At 44.4% G+C, this 10,793-nt stretch overlaps 1 pseudogene; it reads right to left on the bottom strand.

The window, feature by feature from the left end:
- Positions 1–10,793, bottom strand: part of LOC102379710 — an 18,243-nt pseudogene that overhangs the window by 5,879 nt on the left and 1,571 nt on the right.

The raw sequence follows: 10,793 nt of genomic DNA, 5'->3' as shown, positions 1-10,793 counted from the left end.
TGCTGAACTTGCAATACTAACCAAATGTCCATGGTTAGAGGCAATCATAGCTGGAAGGAAGGCTTTGTAAGTCTATGAAACATGGGGAAAAACCATGATTAAACACTGAACATTTCCTAAAAATATTGCACAGTGTCATTTATCAGTTCAAAAGAGAGAATGCCATGTTAGAAGGAATCCTGCTAGACATCTGCTATTTACAACAGACCACAATCATGCATCTGGCTTCACTCCAGAGAGAACTGGACAGGGCAAAAAGTATTCCTGCTTTATTCAACAACTGCACCAGGAAGTGAGACTCATCAATATATTTTTGTTCCCTCATGTTATCAGTTACTGGGAAGAAGGTAGGAAGTAGTTCATTGCCAGCCAGAGAGCACTTTATGAAACAAAATGTTCTGTATGCTACAGGTTCTCTACACTTAAGAGCTAGGCACAGCAACATTTTCTACATGGGCCTACTGACACGAAACGAAACAGAAATCAGGCATGGGAAACCAGAACTTCTTACCTTTCTACTGTCACTTAGGGATTTTGCTTTTTCAGGAAATGGAGAGAGTAGCATGTTTTAATAAGCCTCTCTCATCATGGAGAAATGCAATTCAATTAAGCATTTGTGAAGAAAAAAATCAAGCGTGCCAAAGTATATAGGTCAGACATTTAGAATATTATATAACAATGGTTCCTATTACCTGAGCTCACATGCATCATGGTTGTTTAGGTCAGTGATATTCAAACTTTCAAAATGTCATGGAACCCTCTCATATCACTTGCTGTGGAACCCCTACCCCTGTCCTGAAGAGGATGTGGAGCCAGGTGACCCAGTTTGGCAATGGCAGTGCAATGTCTCCCAGCCTGCTCTGCTGTTACCCCTCAATCTCTTTGTGGAGCCCCTGATGACCTCAGGAGTCCACAGAATAATTTTAAAAAACACTAGTTTAAGTGATAATGCTGCATTTAGTTGCCTAACTTTCTGTTGATTATAATGAGAGTTTATAAGCTTGAAGACTTTGTGAATCTAGCTCCCATTTCCTACTGTAGCTCCTCAAATCAGAGTGAGCCCTACTTGTTCCTTGACAACAGCCAACAGCACTTTTCTGGTGACGGAGCAGCTAATTTGTCCTCCTATTAAGGAACACAGCACAATACTGATTACAAAATTTGGCATATGTAAATCTGATAAGAGTTGTTTTAAGAGAGTTTCTGAATACTATGAAGTCTACCAACATGGGGTATGGGGTTCATATGCTCTTTAAGCAAAGCCATGTTTTATGCATGTGCTAGGGAGCTGTTGCCATTCCTTCATTCTGTCATTTTCCCACCTGCTTCTATATCACAGGCTCACAGATATGCCACCAGCTTGAGAGTATGGACTCACAATCCCAGTCAGTCATATAATTCTTGTTTGGAATTGGGGACAGTATTTCAACCAAGACAACACCACTGTTCCCCCAACCACACACACCTGGGTGTTAGTAAGCTTATCCATAAAAAAAAAAAATTACCCAGAAGTGTGCCATAGTGTTCACCTCTATGGTTTTCTGCACAAGGGAATCTGGACAATCGAGAAATTTCTTTCCAGATACAATGCCAGCATTGTTGATTAGGATGCTAACATCTCCAACTTCTTTTTTCACCTGGAAGACGAGAGAAAAAAGTCAACCTGTTGTGCAACAGTTAAAAGAATCAAAAGCATGTTTCACATTTGTTTACTCCAAATTGGTAACCTTTCTAGTTTTCAACCTTTTTTTTTCTAGGAATCACTGTTGGAGACTTACCCCTGTTAGCAGCCATGCAGCCAGTAGATATCTTGCTGCAGTGCAGGACAACCTTTCCAAAATATACCAGGCTTTGTTAAGTCAGCTGAAATATAGGATTTTAGTGTCCTTAGGTTCAAGTGGAAAAGCAACGCTTACATGCACACCTATATTGGCAAGATAATTTGCCTCACTATCCCAACAACCTAGGACCTCTCTCAGTTAGCAACTTGCTTAAACAAGGACTCTGAAACATCCATTCTTTGCTTTGAATTACAACCGTGCTGTTTTCACATATTCTGCTGCTTTTGGCTGTTTCTTTACTGTGTAACCAAATTATTCTAGATCTTAGCTCTTAAAGGAATCCCCTACTTTGAAGTTATTATATGTTTATGTACTGGGAAGTGTAAGCAGTGCATGCACAACCTTTAGTAATGTGAGCTGTGTCTCATGAAAGCTTCTGTATTTCTGATTCAGTTAGTCTTTAAGGCCTATACAGGTACAGACATGACACTTTTACAAGTATAAGTGATCGGAAACTGGTCTCTACCTGTAACAGAACAGAAGTTCAACACACACAGACTTGTTTAAAAATGGTGAAACCCGGTCTAAGATTTGCCCCTGCAACGAAGGTGTGTTCTTTTCTCTACTGATCTAAACTGTGCTGCTTACAGAACACTGTGTAACTTTGATTCTGCCTCTGGCTTTTTGAATGTCTGCCCCTAGCTTAAAGGTGCATCTTTACCCTGCCTTCTGGTAATGCAGCAGAGTGGAGAGAAAGGTTTTATAAAACTCCTTTCCCTTTAGCTAAAATTTCCTTTCATTGTAGCCTGATATCTCTAGTAAACTGCCAAGGATAAGAAAAAAGATTAAAGAAAACCAAAAAACCAAAGGGAGCTAGACACAGGGACAAGTTTGATATACAAACAGAAAATGCATAAGACATGCCTGTCCATTCTGACCATTTTGCTTTATGTTCTCTTTCTACACTCCTCTCTCCATCATCCAACACATTGTCATTTAAGGCTCTAAGCAATTTGAGGCAGGGGCAATTTTTTAATAATTTTACAATGGCTCCTACACTGAGTGCTGCAATACAGAAAACAGCAATATAATTCTGCAGAAAAGGTTATGAATGGCAATCGTGTCAAATTTGGCAGAGACTCTTAGGGTTGGATGAGAAAAAACAAGCAAAACAAAACAATTTTTGTATTAGAAGGGGTAGTTACTAACTTAAGCAAAATATTAGTTCTGGGAAATTTGCTTCAACTATTCAGTCCCTACAAAATGGATGGGGTGGCTTATTGGCAAGAATGAGGGAAAGTTTATATTTACCTACATGTGTACAGCCTTGACTGCTCACTTCCCACGACAATAAAAGCATTACCTTAGCTTGATGTGTGCTAGAGGGATCCTGACAGCCAATAGATGTCCCTTGTGTATTAGCTTTCAAATTAATGTCTTTATGTCTATACTATTTGACTAGGGATGTGATTTTTTTCCAAAGATTTTAATATCAGTTCAGTCCCTCATATAGGTGTGGCTATTTTCCGTAAATGTGTCCTACTCTGGTACAACTAATGCTCCTACCTGTATGGAGTTAAGCTACACCATTATACTGTTATTACTATATATGTACATAGAATTATGGAAAAGAAGTGCTGGAAGGGACTTCAGGAGGTCACCAAGTCCAACCCCCTGCTCACAGAAGGATCATCCCTGACTAAACCGTTCTGGTCACATGTCTGTCTAATCTCTTTAAAACTTCCAGGGATGCTTTTAAGGCACCTAAGTCTAAAACTTCAATTGAAAAGAAGAAAAGAACAAGAACAGCTCTGTTCAGCTGCTGCCTAACTCTGGAGGTACTTAAATTCACTAGGCAACTCTCCAGGGATCTAAACACTCACCTCTTGCATAAGCACGATAGGGATTCAGAAACCAGGCATTTTTTTGCCAAAGCCTATAAAAACCCCATCTGGCAATATGCTAAAATATATATCTACAGGGTTAGACAACTCACCAAATGCAACTGTGATTACTTTCCTTTTGGTCTGTACAGATTTGGACCCCACCTGTTATACAATTCCTTAAGGGTTAAACCACCTGCTGACTAATTGTGAGCACCAGCCTGAGCAAAATGGCTGATTTCTAACAAGTAACAAGGTTTCTCCAGGCTCCCAGAGGAATCTTTTATGCATGAAGCCCCCTGATACTCTCCCCAGTGGCGAACCATATGGATGGGAGCCTGGGGGGCATGAACGCTGCATGACCCTGGAGGCTGGGGGAGGGCATGGTGAGCACCCGCAGGTGGCAATGGCACTGTCAGCGGCGGGAGCATGGTGGCAGCGAGTGGCGAGCTCCCGCAGGCAGCTGCAGCGCCGTTGGTGCAGGCAGCCGCAGTGCTGTCAGTGGTGTGGCGGGTGGTGAGTGCCAACCAGTGGTCGGCGACTACCTGCAAACACCACTGGCAGTGTCAGTGGCGGCCAGTAGCAATCGGGGACTGCCCACAGACGTTGGCGGCTGGGAGGGAGGGTGAGCAGCGACTGGCCACAGGTGCCACCAGCAGTGTTGGTGGCGCTTTTTGCAGGGGGTGCACTGCCAATCTCAGGGGGTGCATGTGCACCCACATACACCCCCTACATGTTGGCAATGCCGGAGGGTAGCCATGCCTCTGGGCACGGGCTGGGCTCAGTCCCCGGCGGCACTTCTGGTTTCACTGCTGGTGTTTCTGGGCTTGGCAATTGGCCACCAGGGGACCACCCCTCGCTCAGCGATGGGCTGCAGGGGGACCCCCCCCCCCACTCGCCAATCAGCTGCGGACAGGGCGGGAGGGCGCAAATGCAAGCATTGGCTCCCGGGTGCCAGAGACCCACAGTATGCCACATTAGACTGCTGAGAGAAGGTTGGGGGTAAGTGACATATGTCCTGATGAAACAAGGACAAGACCTTACTTCATTCTCTGTCAGTGTTTTCCAAGGTGAAGTGGAGAGCTGATCATTTGTTTCAAAGCTCTGAGGATCCAGGATTCCTAGGAGCTGGGGGGGATCCTCCCAACTTGCTGCTGGGATAGGCACTGTTAATTTGTCTTTTGGGCACTTCTCTTTGGGAATGGGAAATTTGGTTAAGAAAAGTCTTGCTCTCCTTGTGCCGAATAATAAAAGCAAATAATTTTTGGCTAAACTTCAGCAACTGCCACTTCTTCCTAATATATCTTGGAAAAGCTGTGAAGAGCAGAAACTGAAGCAATCATCTCATGTACAAACAGAACTGCAACCCTCCATATGTTAATTGGGTTGTCAACAGCAGTCTTACAGCTATTTCTTTTTAAATAAAGGTGTAGCAGCCTTTAAAAAATGGACCCACCTGAACAGAATGGGAAGGACTGCCTGGCGGAGAGACAGAGCTTGTCCCAGAGGGGACATTGTAGGCTCTGAGGGCAAATGAAGCTGTTTTGGGAGCAGCCCTGTTGGAAGTGGGAGGGGTGATGTAACCCCAGCAAAGTTTTGAAAGAGAGCCTTAGCAAAAGCCTGGGAAGGGCCCTGAGCTGGGATTGGCTGAGAGGCTTGGATAAAAGGGGGAGCAGTTTTCCCATGGGGAGGGGGCGGGAAACAAGAGAGAGAGAGGGGCCCAGGGACAGGCTGGAGACCGGATTCAGAGTCTCAACACAGTGGTCCCTCAGCGAGCCCCTGAGAGAGCACTGCAAAGCAGCCAGTGTGGCTGGGCGAGCACAGCAGAGCCGGGGGGGGGACTGCCGGAGTCTGTCCTAGTTTCCCTGATGGGTGAGGGGCCCCAGGGGCAGGCAAAGCCCAGGGAGGGGCTGCATTTGCCGGGGCTGTGAGGCTGTGTGGGACAGGAAGGTTGCTACAGCCTGCAGCCCAGACACTGTTCACAGCAGAGCCGGGGAAGGGGGTCAAAGGCAGGGGGAGGCTGTCTTGCAGGAACTGTAGAAGAGGAGCCACTGCTTGCTGCCTGGAGACCCTTGCTGCCCAGAGACTCCAGTAGCACAGAGGCAGACACCAGCGCCAGGGAGCGTCCACAAACTGTGTGCAGGGACACAGACAGTCCCGCTCCCTGAGATACCCTGCCAGGGGCAGTGCGCATGGGATCCCCAGTACACCGTGTGCAAGAGAGAGACTGTGCAAATAAGTTCTTGAGGGTTTATTAGTCGGTATATCCATGTGCTTATTTAATGATTATTTGTTATGTGTAAATAATTAAATCTTGTAAATAGTTTGAGAATTGTCTGCGAGGGTGCTTGATTGTAAGGGGAGGCTGTCTGCTCAGGGGCACTGCAGCAGCTTCCCAGGGGGGCTGGGCAGGGCTACTGGCTACCGGGTACCCCAGGATCCCATTATTCAGGTGAGGGCGCATGTAATGTGCGCCCAGGATTACAAAGGGAAAGCCTTATTTTGGAGAAAATGACCTGGCTCATGAGGGTAAGGTTTCTAGCCGTGGCATGGGTAGACTTTGTAGAGGAAAAAAAAGCCTGTGAAATAGCTAACGTAGTGCATTTTGAAACTTAAGATTGAACACCTATTTCCTCCTAATGAAGGCTCAATTCAGTTAGTAGGTTTACTGATCAAGGATTGTGTTATACTGCAAGGGAACAAGAGCAAGAATATAGGCTCTACTGGCACAGTCTATTTAAATACAATACACCCTGGTAAAGATACAAGTAATTAATTACAGCATAGTCATGGGCAGGAAGTGGTAAGACTGCTTTACCTTTTATTCTCTGAAAGACTGGTTCAGCAAGGTATGAAACAAACTCCAAGGTATATTATTTAACAGAGCACACATCAAGAAATAATCATTATAAGGAAGATTTTTAAAAGAAACAAATTGAAATTCCTCTTGTGAGTTCTAGTAGGGTTCCACATAAGTAAACAGGTGAGTAGGGTTTTTCCAATTCATGTACAGGCCTACTGAAGTTAAAAACATTACATCAGTTATCTATATAGAAAAAAAAATGACAGTCATTAGGAGGAAATGGAATGCTTTGCCTATAGATTTCACAGCTATTGCTGACAGGAGATGAATATTGAAAGGTGAGTTCTAGTTTAATGGATAGAGACCCTCCTGTCCCTACATCTCCCTTTGCTCTTACACACCAAGCCTGTCCTTGTCTTCCTTTTCCTTTGTGCTTGATCAAGCTAAGTGATTACTTACTATTTTTACATTCTGCTGGAGTGTTAATGGTTTTTATGTGCATACCTGAGTGCAAGTCCTTTGAACAAAAAGGACGGTTTGAAGGTAGTCCTATACTTTAACCTCAGTACCTGAATGGTTGGGGCATTTGCCCAAGATGTCTGTAACCCAGGTTGTAGGCCCCCTTCATGCAGAATAAATTTGAATCTACATCTCTGACTTTCCACACACTGTGCTCTAGCAACCACACTGCACATCAGGATTAACGAGATCTTTGTCCAGGGCTCTTTTAGAAGCTGAGCCACTGCCCCTTGCATATAATACTAAGCAATGGTTGACCCTCTGGATCATGGTGTAGGTGGAAGAGATCTAGTTATAAAGACCTCTGACATGTACACCCAGGCAAGGGTATGGAGGAGTGAAGCCTGCCCAAGACCTACCACCCCACTTTAGACCACTAAGACAGAATCCAAAGTCCAGACTGAGTCCAGACTTCAGTGCCTCCATGGTGGTGGATTCTGCCACGGAGCAAGAGATAAGAACTGCTGCTGACTGCCTAATGACTCAGTGAGGGTGTGTTTCTATCAGGGTGATGTCCCTTAGCCTCTCAAATGAAGGAGTACCCACAAGGCAATGGGGGATAGGGTTTTGAGGTGCCCTATACTTGTCTTACTTTGGAGGTTGCAACATTGTGGTATTTTATAGAAGCTACCCTGACATAAGTAGCCCCACCATGTTGCCACCAGGCCCTCCAGTTGGTTGCAGTTTACAGTCATACCCAGTCACTATTGCATGTAATTAGGGGTGCACCGATAAAGATTTTCTTGGCTGATAGCAATAGCCAATTATTAACCAACCATATTGGCCAATGCCGATCTGATAACTGATTTACTCCTGGCCACACATGTGTGCGGCTGCGCACATGCATGCGGTGCCCCCTGCTTCTCACTCCCATCAGCCTCAAGCAGGACCCCTTGCAGGTTAGAATGCTGCCCACCTGCAAGGGGAAACCCGCCATTTCCTGAGGGAACCCAGGCATCTGGGGGCCCTGGCCACATTGGGGAGAGGGAACCCAAGTGTTCAGGGCTCTGACTAGAAGGCATAATTATCGATAAGCATTACTGGCTACAACAGCCAAAACAGCCAATAGCCAACAATGTAAATCTCCCTTTTATCACTGCCGAGCTGATCAGAAACCAATATATCAGTGCACTGCTACATGTAATAGTCACTGGATGAAAAGGATAGGTAGCAGTGGGAAGTTTCTGGTAGCAAGGTGCAAGGCTGATGCCCAAGTTTGTCTCCTTTCCATGACAGGAGCCATCACATTGGCTCTGTGTTGTTCTCTTTCTCCTGGCCCCACATCTCTCTGCCTCCTGGCTGCCCAGGCCAGACTGAAAAGGAACACTGTAGAACAAACTGAGCTGTATCTAACCTGTGGCACAGCGTTTAGATCACTGTGCTGAGAACAGAGAGACTCCAATTCAAACATCATCTTGGTGGGGGGAGGGTTAGAGCCCAGGTTTCTGGCTCCCTGGGCAAATGCCCTACCCATTCAGCTGTTGAAATAAAAACAGGCAAACCCTCCTCTATACATTACAGATTTCTGTGCAACTACATTTTCTGCCTTGCATGTAAGCAGCTGTGCATGCTCAGTCTACACACCCAAACTTATGTGTCCACATCACAGGGAAAGTTGAACTACTGCCTGTGTGCAAGCCAAAATGCCACATATGCCACAAGCTGCCATCTAAATGCACAAAGGGAAAGATAATTCCACCCCTACTAACTACTCAAGAATTTAAACCACGTGGCGAAGGACCGAACTATGTCTAAGAATCCTCTTTGCAGTATCCAAGGATAATATTACAGCTGAATGATTTATCTCCTTCTACCAGAAGAGAGAGGGCAAGGAGTGGGGAGAGTAAGGGGAAAGAGAAAAAAAAATAACACTAGAAACTGGCATTATCAAGATAGGCTGCTTATGCTCCGTGAACTCTGGACCCACTAAGTTTGCAGACTACAAAGCAGGAGGTCAATACATGATAATCAGATGTGTAACACAAAGTACCTTAACAGGCATGCACTATTTTACCTTATCTGCATATTCGTAGATCTCTTGCTTTTTGCTGCAGTCACAAGTATAGGTATGTACGCTCACTGCTCCAACTTCCTTGGCTAGTCTACCAGTCTCCTTGTTACCTTCCTGATTAACATCCCAAAGAACAAGGACAGCTCCAAGATGAGCAAACTTTAAGGCCATTAGTCTTCCAATTCCACTCCCTGCTCCCGTGATCAGCACTATTTCACCAGTAACATTCTTCTTTCGCCTGGGAACAACCCACAGAACAAGAGACTCCAGAAGGTAATATATGGAGAGCACCAGGACTTGAAGTGTTTCCAGAAAGAAATTCATCTTCTAGACAATTCTTCAAACAGCTGCCAATGAAAGGTACGTGATGGTTAGCGCAACACAGAAACTTTGATAATTTCTTTCAGTCGTTCAGAGGATAAAGGGCAAAGCAGTCTTATCACTTCCCTCCCATGATTAGGCTATAATTAATGACTTACATCTTTAGCAGGGTGTATTGTATCTAAATAGACTGTGCCAGTAGAATCCTATATTCTTGCTCTAGTTCACTTGCAGTATAGCACAATCCTTGGTCAGTAAACTTATTAACTGAATTGGGCCTTCATCAGAAGGAAATAAATGTTTGAACTAAAGTTTCAAAATGCATGACTTTAGCTATTGCAATACCTTTTTTTCCCTCTACAAAGTCTACCCAAGCCCTAGAAACCTTACCCTAGTGAGCCAGGTCAGTTTCTCCAAAAATAAGGCTTTCTATTTCAAACTGGAAAAAACAAAGTCAATTTCAAGGCAAGCCAGTAGACCAGAACTTTTAAAATCTATACTAGTATTACTAAGTACTTTTTTCTCTCTATGAATATATAGTGCCATGTAAACTACAAATTAACAGTAATATGAAAAATAGGTACTCATAATTAACTTTTTCCTTAATTCCCACGGACATACTTTTTTAAGGAACAACATGCCATCTGGCTTATGCAAGGCACTTGAACAGATGGTATGTATTCTGTATGGCATGTATTCTGTATTTATATTTGCACTAAGATAGCAGGGAGTGATTTTATTTTTTTTTCAGAAGTCGATTGGTGCTGGGGTTGTCAACCTATGGCCTGTGAGATAGATTTGGCCTGTGGACCCTGGCAGGGGGAAAACTTTGTTCATGTTGCAGCTGGGCAGAAGAAGCAGTGTCAGAGGCAGAAATGTCTAGCTCCTACCTTGGGCCTTCCCCATACCTGAGCAAAGTCATTCCCCTGCAGCTGCAAAAAGGTTGCTGACTGATGCCATGGTGTGTGCATGGTTAACCATTTTAAGGCAATTTTGTCTGGGATTTGACCATTGCATTCATCTTCAAAAGACTAACAGAGATGAGAAATACTTTCATTTATCTGATGTGGTTTGCTGGATTCATCAAAACAGCTTATATTTTGACAAGTGTTCAAGCAAAGCAGTTTCATGCTTTAACCTATATTCATTTCCTTGTTGAAAAGAAGAAACCTATTCAGTGCAGAAATCTCATCTTCTAGGAACTATTTTTTATCAACTTAAGGGGGGGAGAATACAAGATGTAGAATGCTTCAGTTATTAACTCAGTCTTGGAATTGCCAAACATTTAGGTTACATATTAGGAAAAAACTCTCACAAAGAGGGTAGTAAAGCAGTGAAACAGGCTACCCGGAGACAGAGGTGACTGGTGTCTCCTGAGTCTGGGGAGGCACAATTTATGGGTGGGCCAAAAGCCCCATATCCACTCCTATACTTCTGTGCCACAGCTTGGTGCCTCCCCCCCCCCCCCCCCCAAA

The sequence above is a fragment of the Alligator sinensis genome, unplaced genomic scaffold (assembly GCF_000455745.1).
Source record: "Alligator sinensis unplaced genomic scaffold, ASM45574v1 scaffold999_1, whole genome shotgun sequence".
Taxonomy (NCBI): Eukaryota; Metazoa; Chordata; order Crocodylia; family Alligatoridae; genus Alligator; species Alligator sinensis.
The sequence above is the reverse complement of the archived record's forward strand: the minus strand, read 5'-3'. Positions and strand labels throughout refer to the sequence as shown.